This window comes from Nipponia nippon, unplaced genomic scaffold (genome assembly GCF_047370975.1).
Source record: "Nipponia nippon isolate SJK-2023a ecotype South Korea unplaced genomic scaffold, ASM4737097v1 scaffold_15, whole genome shotgun sequence".
Lineage (NCBI taxonomy): Eukaryota > Metazoa > Chordata > Aves > Pelecaniformes > Threskiornithidae > Nipponia > Nipponia nippon.
The window spans coordinates 6,418,831-6,436,818 of record NW_028262331.1 but is presented as its reverse complement, the minus strand read 5'-3'; the positions used below and the strand labels follow the sequence as shown (position 1 = coordinate 6,436,818).

The 17,988-nt window shown below is 42.1% G+C and overlaps 1 protein-coding gene across 3 annotated transcripts in view; it reads right to left on the bottom strand.

Moving 5' to 3' along the window:
• Positions 1-17,988, bottom strand: part of TAOK1 (TAO kinase 1) — a 68,410-nt gene that overhangs the window by 41,290 nt on the left and 9,132 nt on the right. Inside the window, exon 2 of one of the 3 annotated variants that reach the window (XM_087751550.1) lies at positions 13,185-13,393. The exons of the other annotated variants lie outside the window; for them this stretch is intronic. The gene's annotated coding sequence lies outside the window, so the exon portion shown is untranslated. The remainder of the gene's footprint in view (positions 1-13,184; positions 13,394-17,988) is intronic. 3 annotated transcript variants of the gene reach the window in all.

Below are 17,988 nucleotides of genomic sequence, written 5' to 3'. Positions count from 1 at the left end.
CACGTTATTTCTCAAGTTCGCGTCCAGACCAACTCAGTGAGAGCGACGGTGACCAGAAGGTATTTGGTTACACTAAACACGAGCGCATCAAAGCACCTGTAGTTCCTTAAGATGGTTCAGAAGTTTGTAGAAACCAAAACGTGACAATTAGCAATAGGCTTGCTTGTACATTCTTAGCATTAAAAAGCAGCACACTTTGTCCATACAAATGAAGTTTCAAGGAATCAACATATTCAACACCTTTCAGCTTCTATATACAAGAATATTATAAGCGGAGTTAAACAAATATCATGTGAGCACAAAAAAAAAGCATCCATCATCCTCTCTCTCTCTCCATTTCACTGGGTACCAAGGGGCGCGCTACACGGACTCCTACGATGGCTAGTAAGGCTGACGGGAATGCTGTCCTCCATTACTGAATTACAAACAAAAAATTATTTGCAATTCAAGACATAAATCTTGTTTTATGCTGCAGCCATCTGCTATATGATACACTTAACACAGTAAAATCTATAAAAAAACTTACCTTTTGTATCAAACGTAGGTACATTATGTATGTTTCCCTGATAGAATATATATGACACTTTAAAAACAAACAAACAAACAAACCAGGAGACCAGTTATAGCACCTATGATCTTTAGAGCTCTAACAGCAAAGACTATAAAGTGGATATTCAACACAGAAAACTACCGGCCCTTCGCAGCTCTTAATCAAAGTCAGAGGGGGAATAAAACAGCCACCAAAAAAACCCAACACCACCACCGCCCCATCAAAAAACAACAGCCCACCACAACATAACTCATAACTTCATTTGGAAACTGATATTTAGATTTTTAAAGCATCTGCATTGCGTGTAGTGCAAACAGTTGCTAAATTTTTGTGTAATTTCCTCTGGCAGGATCTAATGCAAGAGCATCAAATAGATGGGGAATGAGTGTCATCATGCAACTGTCGAAAAAGAGAAAAGGGATTTTCTCTTACTTGCATATGGGTCAGATCTGGGGAGTGGATGAAGCCGAGATTAAATTACCCTCTCAACACACTGTTAAAAATTTCCTGAACGGCTTCCAGCTGACACCAAAAATTTCCACCACCATCATAAATATGGTAAACTGGAACCATTGAAAGAACTGACTTTTAATTTTTTTTTTAATTTTACTTACAATTATGCCTAAAGTGAGAGTTGGATGGTAAGAAAGCTTAAAGAATGTTTAGATGGCAAGAATGCTTAAAATCTGGACTTTTAAAAATTTCTGTATAGCATCAAATGCTTGACCTGAAAGCACAATTTTTTTGGAAGTAGCAGACAAATCACTCCCCATTTTTGACAGACTCTGAATAAAAGCCTCTAAGATAAAAAAAGTAAGCTAAATTATAGAACGCAAGTTGCTCCTTGTTCACAAAATGTGAAGTAGTCACTATTCTATGCATTTTCAGAAAAAAAATCTTAAATAAGAGTTTTCTAGCACGCAGACCAAAAATATCAGCACATATGAGCTGTTTGGTTATAAACCACGCAGAGGAAACCACAGCTGGACTTTCAGTATCATATAATATCGTCTGTCGGGTAGAGGAAGCTGCTTCTCTGACACGTACGTGAGATGCCAAGGAGGCTGTCCCAGCACAACATACAGCCGCGTACCCGGGCACATCACCACTTTATCCAGACCGCACTGCCGAGCTCGGGAGGCCGAGCTCTGGCTGTTACATGACCGAGAGTAAAATACCTGCTCTACAACACAGCAAAACAAGGCCATAATGTATGGAAAGAGAAGACAATGTGATGAATGGCACATGTATTGTCTGAGAAGAAAGAAAAATATTTCTCATTTTACTCTGAAACGTACTCTCTTCAGGCAAAACCGGTATTTTGCAATACCGGCGTACTCTCTTCAGGCCACAGCGGTATGTTGCAATACCCACCCCTCAAACCCGCGGGGACGCAAGTGGGGTGATTTGACTCTAACCTGGTATCAGAAGTGGAAGGGCTGTACGCTTGGTGGGGACACAGCAGAAAAGATGAAGAAGGTGCAGCATCCCACGAAATGAACACCCACCACACCAGGCAGTGCTGACACGCGTGACTTTAGGAACAACGCTACTACCCTTGACTTATTTTGCGATCTGCATATAAATCAGCCTTTAAAATTTTAGCCAGGTGAATTCTATGCGTGGAGTTATCTTACCTGGAAATGCAAAGGGCGGACAGAGATTACCTACTATACATCCCATCACTTTATTTGCTGTTCATCCAAAGCCAGGCGCTGGCCAGCCTGCTGCAGCGGGCTGCACAACGGGACCCGAGTCGGTGGCTCCCTTCTCTAAGGGCACAGACAGAAGCAGCTCTGTTGGCTGATCTGAAATTCAGGGGATCTGCAGCCAGTGCAATACCGCTGCATTCAGGATCGTCTTCTATCCATCTCTCCGCAAATCTCAGCAAACACAAGGACACGTTGATCCGGTGCTTCACGGTTACTGGGAAAGTACGTTCTTGATCACTGTGCCCAACTCCTCCTTCCCACAAGCTTGTCAAAACTCTATACTACATTTTTTTATTGCTTCCCAATTCAAAAAAATGTCCTGGCAACCCACGAAGTGCTGTGGCCTTTCCTTAAAACCTCTCTTAACCTAGGCTCTGGTCCACCCAGTCGATTTTTTTTTCCTGTTCTGACAAGAGCAGAGCAACTCTCAAGTGCCTTAACATGCACCGCACACAGGACGAGTTACTCTCTGCTCACGGCAGAAAAAGGCTGTTTCCTTCAGCAGCTAAAAATCAGCTTCCCGTCCATGCTCAATTACACCATGGCAGATGGTATCAAGACAGTTGTATTCTAGGTGACTATCACAATGGAAAGTCTATCAGCATCTCCAAGCCTTTCAAAACGGACGGCAATTTTAGTCACTTGATTCATGTGAAACCACATACCACAGACTACTTGCGTACTTCGGTAAGCCTCTCCCACCAAGCTAACAACATGCTACTTTTTCTCCTCCTAGTTCTGCAATTTGGAAATCTTCCTAGAGTGGTAATTAAGGAAGGGAAAAAAAAAAAAAAACCACCCAGAAATGAAACAAGAAAAACCAGGACATGCAGCAAGCAGCACTTAGCTTCTCCCATGCCCTGCAAAAGGGGCAAGAGGCACTCAGGAACCCTGATAACTTACTTTTACCACTTCGTAGTGAGCTGCAGCTCAGATGAAAAAATGCTCACAAAGTCATGAATTTGCCTTTCTCTTCATTATCTTAAAATCATTCTTTTTGGTACACTTGTTCTCCACACTGGATCCACTAGGACTATCTGTCACTAAGGAAAAGGGAGGTGCAGATGAATGGCATTCTACAAGAGACTGTTAGAAAATGGTTCAATATTCAGAAGAAAATCCAAAATGCTGTCACAAAACTGATTAAAAAAGGAACCACCCTGAAACAGTGCCAGCTACCAGCAGAACAAAGACACCTGGAATGGGCTGAGAAAACTGGATTGTGGAAGGTAACTGCAGACCATGGAAAGCCCCACTGAGACATTGTTCTTTTCTGCAATGCTTTTCAGTCTCAAGCTTACGTATGCAAGATGCTCCTCTGCTTTCTGCCAGTCCCCAGGGGAAGGGAGAAGACACGTGTGCCCTGTCTGCAAGTCAGGAGCCCCTTCTGCTGCCAAAGCCTGACGCGGGCGAGACCTTACAGCCGTGCCGCAGGAAGGAGCGCTTCACCTGGTCGACAACCCCACGTACGCCTGTGTAACACCAGTACTGCTCCCTGCACGCCAACCGAGATCCTCCGCCGCAGCAGAAGTTTATGGCAAAGAACGGCCATCAAATGCTGTCCCCTTTATATCTTTCACATTCCCTCGTCGATGTATTTCTAGAAGGAAGAGATGTTCAAACAGGCTTTTATTTCCCAACACGGTAAATTTTTCTTCATCGGACAAAGAGCAAGCCTATCATTTCAGTAAGATTCCTTTTTCAATTTCTTTTAAAAAGGTTTTTGAGGAATGGTTCTATCCTGGAAAAACCTCCTTGCAGATTTTTTTTTTTCTTTCTTTCTCTGCTTCTCTACCTGTATTTTTTCTTGTATTATACTTCTTCACAGAATAGCCTCAGGAAGACACTTTTATGTTACGGTACTGCTTGCATTTCTCTTATACATGCACTTGTAGACTGTGTGGCTTACTTTGATTTCCTCTCAAGATTTTGACACTAAAATGTCCATCATCAACTCCCTGCATTACTTACCCCAGCACACTTTCTGATCCCGCTGAGTTGTTCTGCTTGGATGTTTACTTTCCAGGAATGTCACTAGCAAAAGGGTCAGAAAGCCAAGTTTCCCAAACCTCCGTTGACAAGCCCAGGACCTCTGCCTCTGGGTTGGGTGTAAGTATTTGTTAGGATGATCCACACCAGCAGTAAAGCCAACAGTGCAACAATATCCTATGCTTTCCATTTAAAACAAAATGGAAACAGTTTTTTGTATTTCTGATTATTTCTACAATCTTTCAAGTTTTATAAGTAGTGGAAAAGATAACTCTAACTGGGTAAGCCTGTTCCTTAGACAGATATTCTGACAAACTAAATCTATTTTGACAAGTTACATATGCCAGTTATAAAGAAACACTAATATACCGAACACTACCAGTACTCTTGAACATACTAGTTTTGTTAACTGGCAATTTTTGCAACATCACTCACCTGAGAAACACCAAATCTACCACTGACCCTGCCACTTAAACGACACAATTAAAAGACATTACTGATGCAGTTTTAAGAAACATTAATGCCAAAAAGCATCCTGTATTTATTTAAAATAAAACATCCCATGGGATTGAAAGTTAGACCTACAAAATAGCTGAAGAATAGCCAGCATTCATTTCTCAAAGACCAATGTCACAGAAGTTCAAGAAGTGCTAACCATACCCTGACATCTTCAACACTAACATCTCCTGAATGTCTTTGCTTGTGAAAGTTCTGGTACATTTCTTAAGAAGGTCAGCTCTAAATTTAGCAATTCCTTAGGCTAGCAAAGCTATAAGGAAGGCAACTGGAAAAAATGACATCTTCTGTCCCCCTTCTTTTGCAATTCATTAGGTTCACAGTCGTTGCCAACTCTTTTCCTTAACTACGTAAAGCATCGCATTAATGCACATTCTGTGACCGCATCACCTACAGACAACTCTGCACGGCCACGTCTCTCGGGCTAAAGACCGTATATGTTATAAGGGTTCCAGTGCAGGAGATGCTGTGCTGGCAGCACACTGGCCAGGAAGAGGTTAGCAAGCGGCCGGCTGATGAGAGTCAATTAAGTCTAGAGGCAAAAATACAGGAAAACTCCAGCTGCCCATAAAAAAAAAAAAATAGACACTCTAATGGGACTTGAGTTTAAAGAAACCTTTTCTTGACCCCAAAGCAATTTTGCCCCAGAACAATAAATATAGTAAACGTAAGCAAATTAGCTATTTTGGATTCAGCATAAATAACTCAGAAATAAGCTACTAAAGATCACAATATAGATAATTACCCTTGAGAAAAGAAGTAATTAAAAAGTAGCAGTATCACACACAGTTTTAGAAAGGAGGCCTGAAAGGAAGTAACTTAAAGTCTTTCTGAGCAATAAGTAAAAAAAAAAATAAAAAAAAAGGAAGATGTTTAAATTGAGCTTGCAACTGAATTCACCAGAGTGCAGAAGAACGCCAGGACGCGCGTCCACCCCAGCCAGAGGCCACAGGTCAGACTCTTACTTGAGCAAGTACAAACCTGGCGAAACTGAAGCCAGTAGGAAGGACCTAAGGTAGAAAATAAAGTCAAATACAAACGGAAAAATCCAAGAGAAAACTGGAAGATTCTGCAGGAATAATCTTAAAAAGCAAGCTGTGACAGCAAGAAGCCTCAGGCGGTCACCCAGCCTGCTCCGCTACCAGGCTGGAAAAAAGCCACGCAGGAGAGCAAGGGTACAGCAAAGAAGGTAAATTATCTGCACAGAGAGGATGACTAGGTGTAAGGTATGGTGCTGTCACAGACCATACATCAAGAAAGCCGGTCCTTCAATGAACTCGTCAATTAAACATTACTGACCTACGGAGATGAGTAAGTAGCTGCCCTAAAAGTCTGATGCAGCTCGAGTAATGTATACTTTTGTCACAACTGCTGTCCCCTTCCAACAGCTGCTGCTCCAGAGAAAGACCCCACAATGGCTGCAGCCAAAACCAAACAGAAGAATTAATTGAACTAATAATTAGTGGAAGTAACATGCTAATCACTTGGTAACTGTGATACACTACCAACTAACAAGCCAAACATTTATGCCCTAGACTGTGTCACTAAAATAACAGAACAACTCAAAAGGATATTCAAAAAGAAGTGGGCAAAGTCTTCTATACAAAATTATTGTGAGTATTAATTAGTCATAGGTGGAGAACAGAAACATCACCTCTGAACTGATACAAAACTCTGAAAAAAGCAAGAGTTCAGATAGGTAATTACACATTTTGAGCAAGGGAAAAGGCCTTTGCAACCACAGTGACCACAGACACGGTGCAGATCCTGCACAATATTTCCATTTCAGATCTCGAACGGGAGGAAAAGGAACACAACATGTTTTATTTAGGGCAGTTTGCAGTACCAGAAAGTACACAGGAACCTTAAAAAAAAAAACCAACAACATGAATGAGCAACAAGGCAGGAGACGAAAGGTCAAAAAGTAAAGAACCATCAAGCACATATCTATTCTTAAACTAAACATAACTCAGGAGCTGAGCCTTGTGCAGACAGCTCAATGAAAATAATTGTACAATTATGCAAAGACAATGTCAGACTTTTTTTAAAAAAACAACATGAAGAATCAGTTAGGAAAATAATATAGAATTTCTGACGATACATTAAGGAAGTCTCTGCCATGGTCTGCTCCTGGCTACTCCTCTTCACTCACATCTAGCAATAAAATGAAAGTACAGTACAAAAAGGCCGCAGAAATAGGAAGTTGTAAATGCCCAAGATGACAAACTAAGCTTGAAGAAAATAAAAGGTGTAAGAGTTAAAAATCATACATAAGAAGGCCATGTCAAGTGCTCAGACTTCAAGAACAAGGGGAGAGTCCATAATATGTAAGAGCAGCATATTTATAACAGTGTGAAGGAATTCAACCAATCAAGCTATAAAGAGCAAAATTAATCTGCAGAAATTACTGCAAGGTACTGAGCCCAAGAGATATAAACATTGCTTTTTAAGCCAGACATTTACACGAGCAAGAACATCCACAGACAGGTCGGGTAAGGTATTCCTGAATGCTCCTGGCACCTCCTCTGAAGCATCCAGTCGTTGCCACTGCCAGGAACAGCAGATAGGACCAGACAGGGGATGTATTAGCTTCTGGATGACAATTTTTATATTGCTATTCTTCAAGGGTCAAACAAGCATCATCAAAACACACTTTGTTATGAAAAAGGTCAGTTTTTTTTAACACAGGAGTTTATAAAATATACTACTGTTACCATAAACAGAAAAAAGGTTGATTGAAAGACTGCACAGAAATAATGAGAAAGTACCCCTACTAGGTTTACTAAGGTGCACATATGGGATGGACCTTCAGAAAAGCTGTTCAGGAACAGATTACCAGTGAAAGACTATTTGGTTCTCTGTGAAGGAGTGACCAATCTAACGGAGCAGACGGAAAAGAGGCATTAGAGTATGGCACGGTTATACAGCTGCTTACATGAGTTTGTAACTTAAAGCCAAGTTCAAAAAGGGGTTCAAACATTTCAGCATCAAAGGAGTTTAAAACCTTCTACAACTGTTAAATCTGTTCTACCAGATTATCTGTACCCATAAATGGGGTATCTTTACTGAGCAATTATTTCACGCATTTCTAGAGCCCATGGAATTCCCCAAAGTCATGGCAATTTGTCCAGTTTTACTCCAGCTCAGGTTGAGTATTTATTTTTGCTGTCTGCACATGACTGAGCAAAAAGTTTTTTAATCAGCACACAGCAATGGGGTGAGTTAACCAGCCAAAAGCAAACAACAACAAATCAAAACCCACCTTTTTCCACTATTTTACCTACTTGAAGAAATGCTTTTCCAGTGAGTTCTGCAAAGTCTATATTACTTCTCTTTATGCCTTCCACTTAAAAAATAGTTTTCAGAGTGTATTAAGATAACAAGCATACCCTTTTAATTTGATGAGTTTTATCTGCTTTCATGGGGAAAATGCTCATTTCAACTAACATACAAAACAATTTAGGTAGCAGTGGTTCAGACACAGAATATGTCTCAATTGGATAGTTAAGATCATAGGACTGAAGGTCCTATTAAGTCCTGTTCCTGTTATTTTAAGCAACCATATAATAGAATCCAATCATCCAATAATAACCAACTCCTAAGAACTTCTCAAAGCCACTACTCTGATTACAAGGCTGCTCCAGAACCCCACTCCTATTTTGATTAGGAACCAATTTAAGATTAAGAACTGATTAACACTGATCTACAGTTTGTATTTATTATTTGTCAGTTTACAGACTTACTCTTTTTCCCATACTGTCCTTAAAAGTTTAAACAGTTTTCTTCCCTTTTCGATATTGAGGGATAAGCACAAGTACAGAGATATAATACGTGTCCCCTTAGCCTGTTAGCTGAATAAAGTAAGTCAATTTTGCTTCCCTTTACGACACAGGAGAGAGAATTCACTTCCCAGACCATCGTAACAGCCCTTCCTCACATCTGTCCCAAACTAAGGTGTTTGGTTTTTTTTTTAAACAACCTCAACCAGAATTCTCCACATCTGTGTATTTCCTGACCACACAGCATTAACGTTTTACAACTACCATCTTATTAACGGATATACTCAAGTCTTTCACATTTTTCCATTTCTGACAAACCTCATTTTTATATTTTTTATATATGATATACATATATTATTATGAATATCTTTGTATATCGTATATTACAATATATTTGTTGTTACTATATGACAATACGTTTTGTACTATCTCATTTATGTCTCTATTATTGCAAATCCTCCAGCTCATTCAGTCCTGCCAAGCAAGACTCCAGTCCCCTGGACTGACGATGCCCCCCAACTTTGCCCCAGCCAATTTTAGTAACGCAGTCCTTTCAGGTGTACATCAAGACCTAAACACCATTTGTCCGAAGATTGGTCCTTGAAAACTATTAGCAGCTTCCCTCTAGCCCACACCTCCTCCTTCAAAAGGACTAACGCACCTTCCCGTAGACAGTCCCTAAGCCATTAGACCACCCATTAAGAAATCTCCAACACGGTGCTCTGTCCTGTGCTGTACTGACATTCACCTACGTGGGATGAACTGTACTTGCAGTGCTCCTCCATCCCAGCCACTGTCCTGCTCCGTCAGCTCTCCAGCAACCCTCTCCTGGCAAGGACAGTCACTCCCTCACAACCCTTCTATCCCCAAGCATGAGAAACATTGCACGAGCAGTTCTTACACCAGAAGGTATGGGGGGGCATCCAAAACGTATCCTGACTGCAGATGGGGGAAGGGGAGGGATGGGACAAGAAGCATGTGAGAACCATTGCCCTTTCCATTCCTGTGCCAACAGCTGCCCCACATTTCCTCCTGGCACTCCCCGGGATGCTCTTACTCCCCATCACCTTCCCCAACTGGCATGGCTGAGCAAGACCATGCCATGACCAAGCTGCTGTAATGAAAGCAATGGCTTCTGGCAAAGACTTACAACTAGGTATCAGCTGCACTTCCCAAAATCTGTCTAGACAGGGCACCAGCAGTGAGGAAACTGGTCGCACAACGGTGGGAACAAGCCACCCACCCACCCACAGCTCGGCCAGCCCCGGCCTCCCAGCAAGGGGACGGAGGGTGCCAGGGCAGAGCGCAGGCCGCGGTAGCCCACTCCCATCCCGCACGGTGCCATCCCGCACGGTCGTGGTCCGGCCGGTCAGCACAAGTGATCCAGCTGGTCAGCGCTGGTCCTGCGCTTCCAGAGGCCAGGTGGGAACAGAGACCTCCCCATCCTGGCACAGAAGGGTGGTACATGGTCTGTTTACCCAGGAATTTTGGGCACGACTGCTGAAATTCCATAAACCCAAAAGACTTATTGTAGAAGCTCTGACATCACACTCAGACGGGAACAGACGTCCCGGCAGCGAGATATCAGATTGAAGCAGGAGAAGTTTCTAACAGCCTGCTTCCCAAATTCAGGCAGTCACAGGTTTGTGCGCTACATTACAGCTGTTCCGTTTGCTGACATCTTATCTCTTATGTACTTATATACCCATTACCATAGTAACCAAATTCCTCAGAACGTATAATGTAATTTTTGTATCTAGTGTATTAGAACAAAATTATTAAGGTTACAAAAGCAAGCACTCCAAAACTAGCAAGTGTCAGAATTCAGAGTGCCATCTCCCTTGCCAACCCATCTTCACTTGCTGCCTCCCTCCCCATCTCCCAAGTCACCTCTCCTGTGAACCTCCAGCTCCATTTCTCCACCAGCTGTAGCTCCTTCCTCTCCGATCCCTCTGCAGCCCCAGTTTCACTACACGTCTGTCCTGACGTTTTCTTATTTCTCCTCTCATCTGACTTTTATACCTCCTGCATTCACACCAGGCAGTTTCCTCCTCCACACTCCCTGGGCGCTCTCCAGGAATGATTCACTGAACACAGGACAGAGATTCTCGACAGTCTAGGAACTGGAAACAAGAGGAGCCTCTCTTGCAGGGAAAAGTCCTTCTGATCTCCCGTAGCCCAGGGCTGGAGCATCTTTAGCTGTTCTCTGAGGATAACTGCCTGCTCAGCACCAGGAGCTGCAAAATGCCTAAGCAACGCATAGTGCTGGTTTACCCTCTTACTGCCATGGCACGTTGTGCTGTAAGAGTGGGTCCCACTAAGGAATAAGCTCCTGTTACAGCACATGCTTTGCAAATACAAAGAGAGTCTCCATCTTGATGGAACTTATATAAAACAAATTAACCGTTATGCTTTACCTGCCTATATCATTATTTTTTTTATATATATATATATCGCTAGGAGGATATGCACGGAATGCTCAAATGCTATGTCTTCTCTGAACACCAGCATCTGCAAGCACTATAGAAGTGAAGAGTGGAATCCATTGCAGTGGAACATACCCAGTAAATAGAGCAGATCTCTCCTTACAGATGGTTTACTAAAAAGTCCATCAAATCACGGACTTGGACATCCTGTTGCTGACTGCCTCCCCACTAGAAAGACGGGTTAAGTCGATACATCACTGTGCACACACAGAAGGTAAATGACTACATCTTTTCTCCAAAAACCTGCTTTAAAAAAATTATCTGGCTCTTTTCTGGTTTTGGCACTATTACTAATTGTCCTGAATACAAAGGGATGAAAGAGGTAGGTCAGCATCTGCACCTGAAGCAAATACTTGGAACAACAATTCAGAAACAAGGCCCACAAAGCAGGTTTTAATGCCCAAGGTCCATCCTACCTAGGCTGACTCTTACTGGGAGCATTTGATTTTTTTTTTCTCCTGTACATCAACTCTTCAGCTCCCAAGCAAGAAATATAGCACTTTCTTCTGGCCTGAAGAGAGGAGGAAAGCGCCTAAGTTGCTTGAATGTACCTAGTAAGTGTTAAAGTATTTTAAGGCTGAAAAGAAAATTTCAGCTCAAGTAGGAACACATCCATCCTAAATCTGACAGAAAACTGTAATCAGAAATTGGTCTATTCCAATAGCACAGATCCAAACACCTTTATATTTCATGGGTTCTTTGTGTGCTCACACACAAAGCCGCTTAATCCAGCTGTTCTCAGCAATCATTCACAAAAGCAAATGAATGAAAAAGAAACAATCAGCAACCATTTCCACTCCTACCCTTTAGTTGAGGTGAACAATAACTTGATTGCTCCAGTCGATGGACAAAACTATTTCCTGTGCCTTTAAATGAAAGGTTAATTGAGATATGGTGGAACCTGCTCTCACACTTGGGCTTTCTGAAAACAAGGTTGTCCTGCCTGTTTCAAGGGACTCTGGCCTCAGCTTTTGCATGAGGTGAGGGCAGGGAGCTGCCAACAGGTGACTTTTCCAAGACTGACCTGATCTTTGAGACACAGTAAAGGAATAGTGTTGCAAAGAAAAAGCCAACTAAAATAATCTTATACTTCTCCTTAAGCATTCACTGCTGGCAGGGATTGAGCTTGAAGGTCTTTGCTCAGCCAGCCCAGCACCCTGCGCCTTGCTGGACGGCAGCGGGGCCTGTTGTGAGGAGCCTCTGATCTGAAGGCAACCAGTGATTTGGTCAAAGCCAAACCACGCTTCTCAGAGGCATGCAATCACGCCATCTAATGAAGGATGGTAACTGGAGATGATAAAAGCTACTACCCAGAGCTATAACCACGCGGCACAGCTGGAAGAGGATTAAGCCGTATGCTCCGAAGGGCTTCCTTAAGATCGTCTGCAAATATGCAATGTAGGGATCTGGCTCTATCAAGACATGGAAGAAGTAAAGCAGCATGGGACAAGGACAGCCCCAGGAGAGCAGTGGGACAGACCTTGCCAGGGGTTGTTAGACATTTTCAAAAATAAATCACCTGCTCGTTTGTTTTGGTGGTGGTTCTCCCCCCCGAAACAGGGCTCGGTATTCTTTCTCCATTTTTATTTTAGCAAATGGACAACTCACACAAAATACTACACTTTTTTTACATGACACCTCCCAGAGACTCTCCGATTTCCCTGGAAAGTTTATCAAACATTTTTAGACAAAATAAAAGAAGTTGGCTGCATTAGAGTTTCAATACTGTCACCATATCTGTCCAGGTACCCTTAAAATGGTCCCCTTCCTTACAGTATTTAAGAATCCGCCTTTTACACAGCTGCAGTCCTTATTCTGAGGTAGAAAAATTTGAAGCATTTTTCACTTAAAACTCACGGAATTTAAAAAGTAAAAAAGCACATAAGAAGACAATCAGTTGTTACCTAAATTCCAGCTTAATTAATGATAGCTATGCATGTTTAGATTTTATCATGCCACAGATATTTTATACTGAGAAACTGTATTACAAATTTTGTCCTGGTGAACAGCAGAAGCTTTTACGAAGAGCTTTTCCTTTTGGGATGAAAGTGATGGTTGGCACTGGGGCTGACATTATTTAATTGTTGGTGAAAAGTAAAATAAAATCATCTCTCTGAAACAAAGACCATTCGTTCTGAAGCCGAAATATTACCAGTCCGTGGTATTCAAATGTATTGTCCATACAGATTGAAGAAAGCAGATCACGGCCCAGGCCGATGGCTTCACAGCCTGCAGAGCGAGGAGGACAGCTTTGCATGGCTAACATGGGCCAGCTGTGTCAACTCAACAGGACGGAGAGGACCGCACCTGCGACATCTCCATTCACAGGCTCCTTGGCATTTCTCAGGTCTTATGCTGGGTCTGGAAAAGCGTGGAAAGACCAGAGCTTTGGTGATTAGAGGTTGTTCCATCTCCCTTTTTTTTTTCTCCCCCCATTTTTTTTTTTCATTTTCACTACTTTCTCCTAAGAGGATATTATTCAACTGCCAAAATTCACAACATCCCATCTGACCTATACTTTCATTACTTAAAAAGCACCTGATATTTTCTGAGTATTTAGCAGAGTTGCAATAAACATTCTTACCTTACAAACATGTGAACTGTGTGAAAAAGAGGTGACCTGCCCAAGACCACACAAGTTCACAGCAAGAAGAGAAAGGTCTGACGCCTCGTTTCTTATGCCAACCATTAAATACACAGGGTCTGTGTTTCTTTTTCAAGTTTCACCCAGGGCCCAGTCTATTAAAATAGGGAGCAGTATTATTTACCTGATTTTATCATCTTCTATCTCAATATAATTTACATTTATCCCAAGAGAGAGTGCAGAAGAATGGCTAAGTCAGTGAATAACAGAATTATGACCACCAGCATCTTTTGACTCCCAAGTACCAGTCTGCACGCAACCAGAGAACATGGGGGCTGAAAGCCGACTGTTCAGAGGTAGATGTTACCAAATTCCTTTCACATCTGTTTAGATTTCAGGAGACAAGCACCCACAGCACACACACAAAAAACCCACCCTCACATCCTTTTGGCAGCCAGCTATTTGAAGGGGCACAGAGAAAGAAGGAGCTCCTCACCCCAGAGGCTGCCTGTGAAGGGCACGAGCAGGGTGTAACAGCAGAATAATACAGGAAATTTTTGCACTCTTGCAGTCTGCACTGCACCTACTCTAGGGATAAATAAAATTCCAATCTCCACAATCTCCCAGGCTGTCAATCTGACACCTTTTGTGAATACTAAATTCACACAAAGAACCTTCTCCTTTGTAGGTTCTGAAACATCTCACACACCGTTTCCTACTGGTAACTGAACAAGCAGCATAATTTCATACCTGGCAATCTGAAGCCTCTTTTTCAGCAGTTTGGAACAATGGATTATGCCTTTTGTTTGTCAGTAGGAACAGACAAATAAGAAAAAAAAAAATCCAGTAAAGTTTCAAGCAACATTTCCTTTATTAAAAGATTTATTTGCTGACTGCTCCTGTTGGCTAATAAACACAGGGAAAGCCAGGTGTCCATTTTACAAATTCTAAGGATCTCAGATTTTTGAGCTGGAAAAGTAGGACAACCTCCTGATACCTTGGGCAGATACACCCCTAACAACCGACCAGCAAAAAACGAGAACTGCTCCCTCATCGTGCATGCAGATCACCCATGCAGCCCAGCTGGACAGGGAGCTACTGAGAACTCAACATGCGATGCCAGAAAACAGTATTTACTTTTTGGACGCAAGCTATAAAGAGCAATCAAGAAGTAATTAAGGTTCCTGAACACAACGGGGCAAAGAATATCAGCTCCAGAAGTTCCTACTACATCTGGACAGCTTCTCAGAGACCACCAGCCTATCCTCTCACAACTGATACTCAGAGTTTATGGCCTCCAAGTAAGTGGAAAAGCCTCTCTGCAGATTGTTTTGCAAAGTCATCTTGAGTGAGGGAATATCTAAATCTCTAGCCTGAAAAAGAATAAACCTGTCCATATTTACGTGAACCGTATTACTCAGTATAGCTAATAAGCTGCACGAAAGCCAGTTGTTGCTAGGCCCCAAAAGGGCTCCCATCAAGAAGAAAGAACTCGGATACACTCTTATATTAAGTTGCACAGGCTTGAACAAAAGTCAGCCTGGTTATATCAGTCCTGCAGCTGGTTTTGGCTGCTCCCCTGACCCTGGCCAGGGCCCAGCAGCGATCTTGGTGGAAGGCTGCTGTAGTACTACCATGATATCTATACAAACATTTGAAGCGTATGGGACAGTTTTCTGGTAGAAACCAACACAAGTGTGACAAGAAGTCACTGTGCCGTGCTTATTTAAATACCTCCAAAACAGTAAAAAACAGAGAAAGGTTACATTAAAAGAAAAACGATCCCTGAAGCAAGGAGGACTTCGGTATTTATAAAATGGCCATATATTTGCATCTGGCACATAATACACATCACATCCTCCAGCATACAAGGCAGGAAGAAGTTATTTTTGAGAACTTGATAGCAAGAACTGAAAAGAAATAACTGTGCTTCTCTCGCTCTCTTTTTTCTATTAAGCTAATTCCTGTTGTATAAAGTCAGCTTGAAAGCTCCTTTCAGAGAAAAAGGGGGAGGGAGGAGAGGAAGAATCAGATCTGCTTGTTTTTTGCATTTGACATTCAGGTCTCATCCCCCTGTTTTGTTTTCCTGGAGGACGCAGCGGCGCAGACCTCGCAGAATGATGACATCACACCGACAAAAAAAAAAAAAAAAAAAAAAGCAAAACCCCAACAGGAGGGAAGCAGCTCTCCCTGAAACAAGAGCTCAGAACAACAGCCCTGCGTCTGGCTGCTACCTTTCGGACAACTCAAAACTCGCCATGTCCAGGGGTAAAATGATTTTCCCTTCAGACCCTTGGTCCATCAAAATGGGGGAAGGCGACAGTCCTGATGCTTTCCACGCCAGGCAGAAGCAAGTTAAAAGGTGTTTAGTTACTGTTTGCTTATAAAGATACCTTGAACACTACATCGTTTTATGCTTGTTTATGCCTGGTTTATTATTGTTTTCGAGTTATACAGGCAAGTGGCTTTCACCATGATGAAACAAAGCAAAGCACAGCGTGTTTAAGTTGCTGTAAACTGGAAACTGCTCTTACTTAAAGGCTTTATAAAATTATTTCTTCCACGTGAGGTAAGCATTCTAAGAAGCATCTTTCCTGCAGAGCGAGTACACATGCTACACCAGAGACAGAGGAATTGCTAGATGTGTACGCATGCAGAAGGTAGCACCTGCAGAGGGAAAAAACGCGCCTCGTGCAGTGAAGAGGCATTCATACCTTGTCTGTGTTTATTAAAACTCAGGAGAGGCCCATGCTAGAACATGTGCACTGACTGCTCCACATCACAAGGAGATTTATCCTCCGTGTAATACCTGAACTCACAGATCGACATGACTGACAAGCTCAGAAATGAAAGGGTTTAAGTGAGAAATAAAAAAATGCAAAATCTTGGAAGCAAGCCTCCAAGATGCTTCTTGGAGATTCAAGACACCAAACTAGGCCATTTTCCACCAAACATGGCCATTTTCCTTGCTCCTAACAATTTATGACTTAATTTTAAACAGCAACAGCGAAAAAGAGCGAAGAAAAAAAAGAAGAATTATAGAAGGGGAAGATATTAAATACCCAGCGGTCACACGGTTCCACTGATAGCTACTGAACAGCACAACGGTGACACATCATTCGATAACTCCTTGCTGTGGTTTTTTTGTCATTAAATACGAAATTAAGGAGATTGCCATCTCCACCTTATGCACAAGCTAATCAGTATTAGCAGCCTGCTCAATTCAGACAGAATACTAATAATTTCTCAAAGCAGTAAAACAAACAGAGCCTTGCTATTACCTTAGGGACAATGCTCCAACAATAACATCAACTAACCAGGTATCGTCCTCAGATTTTGTCCAGAAAAACATTTTTAAAAGACACCAATGCACAGGATCTCTCACACCTCCCCAGAGCTTACAAGTCATGGTATTATTATTATTATCATCTACCTTAAGAAATCCTGGCATAACCAATGGTTGATTTCAGATAAAACGCAATTACAGATTTCTGCGAAGCCGCTGAATTCTATAGAGTTGGACTTTGACATTAAACAGTAAAATGGTAAAACACTGGAATACGCTATCTAAATATCTCATTCTCCTGCCCCAGTGATTAAAAAGAAAGAAAATGAGACCAGCAACTGCCATTAAGGAAGCATCAAAAGGAGGTGGTAACTCCACTCAGAAGGAATTTCACTCTGAAGTCCGAGATCTGTTATATCATATGGGCCCAATGAATCACAGAATCGTAGCATCTTTTAAGGTCTCTTCCAATCTAAACGATTCTATGATTCACTGGGCCCATATGATACAACAGATCTCGGACTTGCCAAGTCCTGTTGGGTTACCTTTGGAGACTAGTCAGGACAGACAGACAATGACCATCTCTGTAATTTTCTGTTTACGTATTTACAGAACGTATTTTAGTGGTGAGATCGTATGTGTCATGTCCTTAGAAATGCTAATCACAGGCATGAAATCACATACAGAAAACCCCTAAATCAGCAGGTGCTTGATGCCTCCAAACCAGAAAACAAGCAGACAAGTAGAATCACAACTCACACCATACGCTCCTTCCACTCCTGCTGCTCCGTACCTCTCATGCTAGTCCGTATCATCCTTGTTTCCCCAACACCTATGTAAATAGGTAGGTAGATTTTGCAATGCGCGTGATAAACAGGTACGAACTATTTCAAACCAGCACAGGTAGCATTAGTTCCAAAGCTGAAAGCAGACCTTGGAGAAAACTTGCTAAATTTCATACTCCATGGCTGTGGCAACATTGAACAAAAATCCCTCAGAAAACCAAGGTCCCAAAATATTGAGCACTTCCACACAGGGATTCAAGTTTCAAGGTTTCTAGGCTTTTCGGGTTATTCTAGTTTAAAA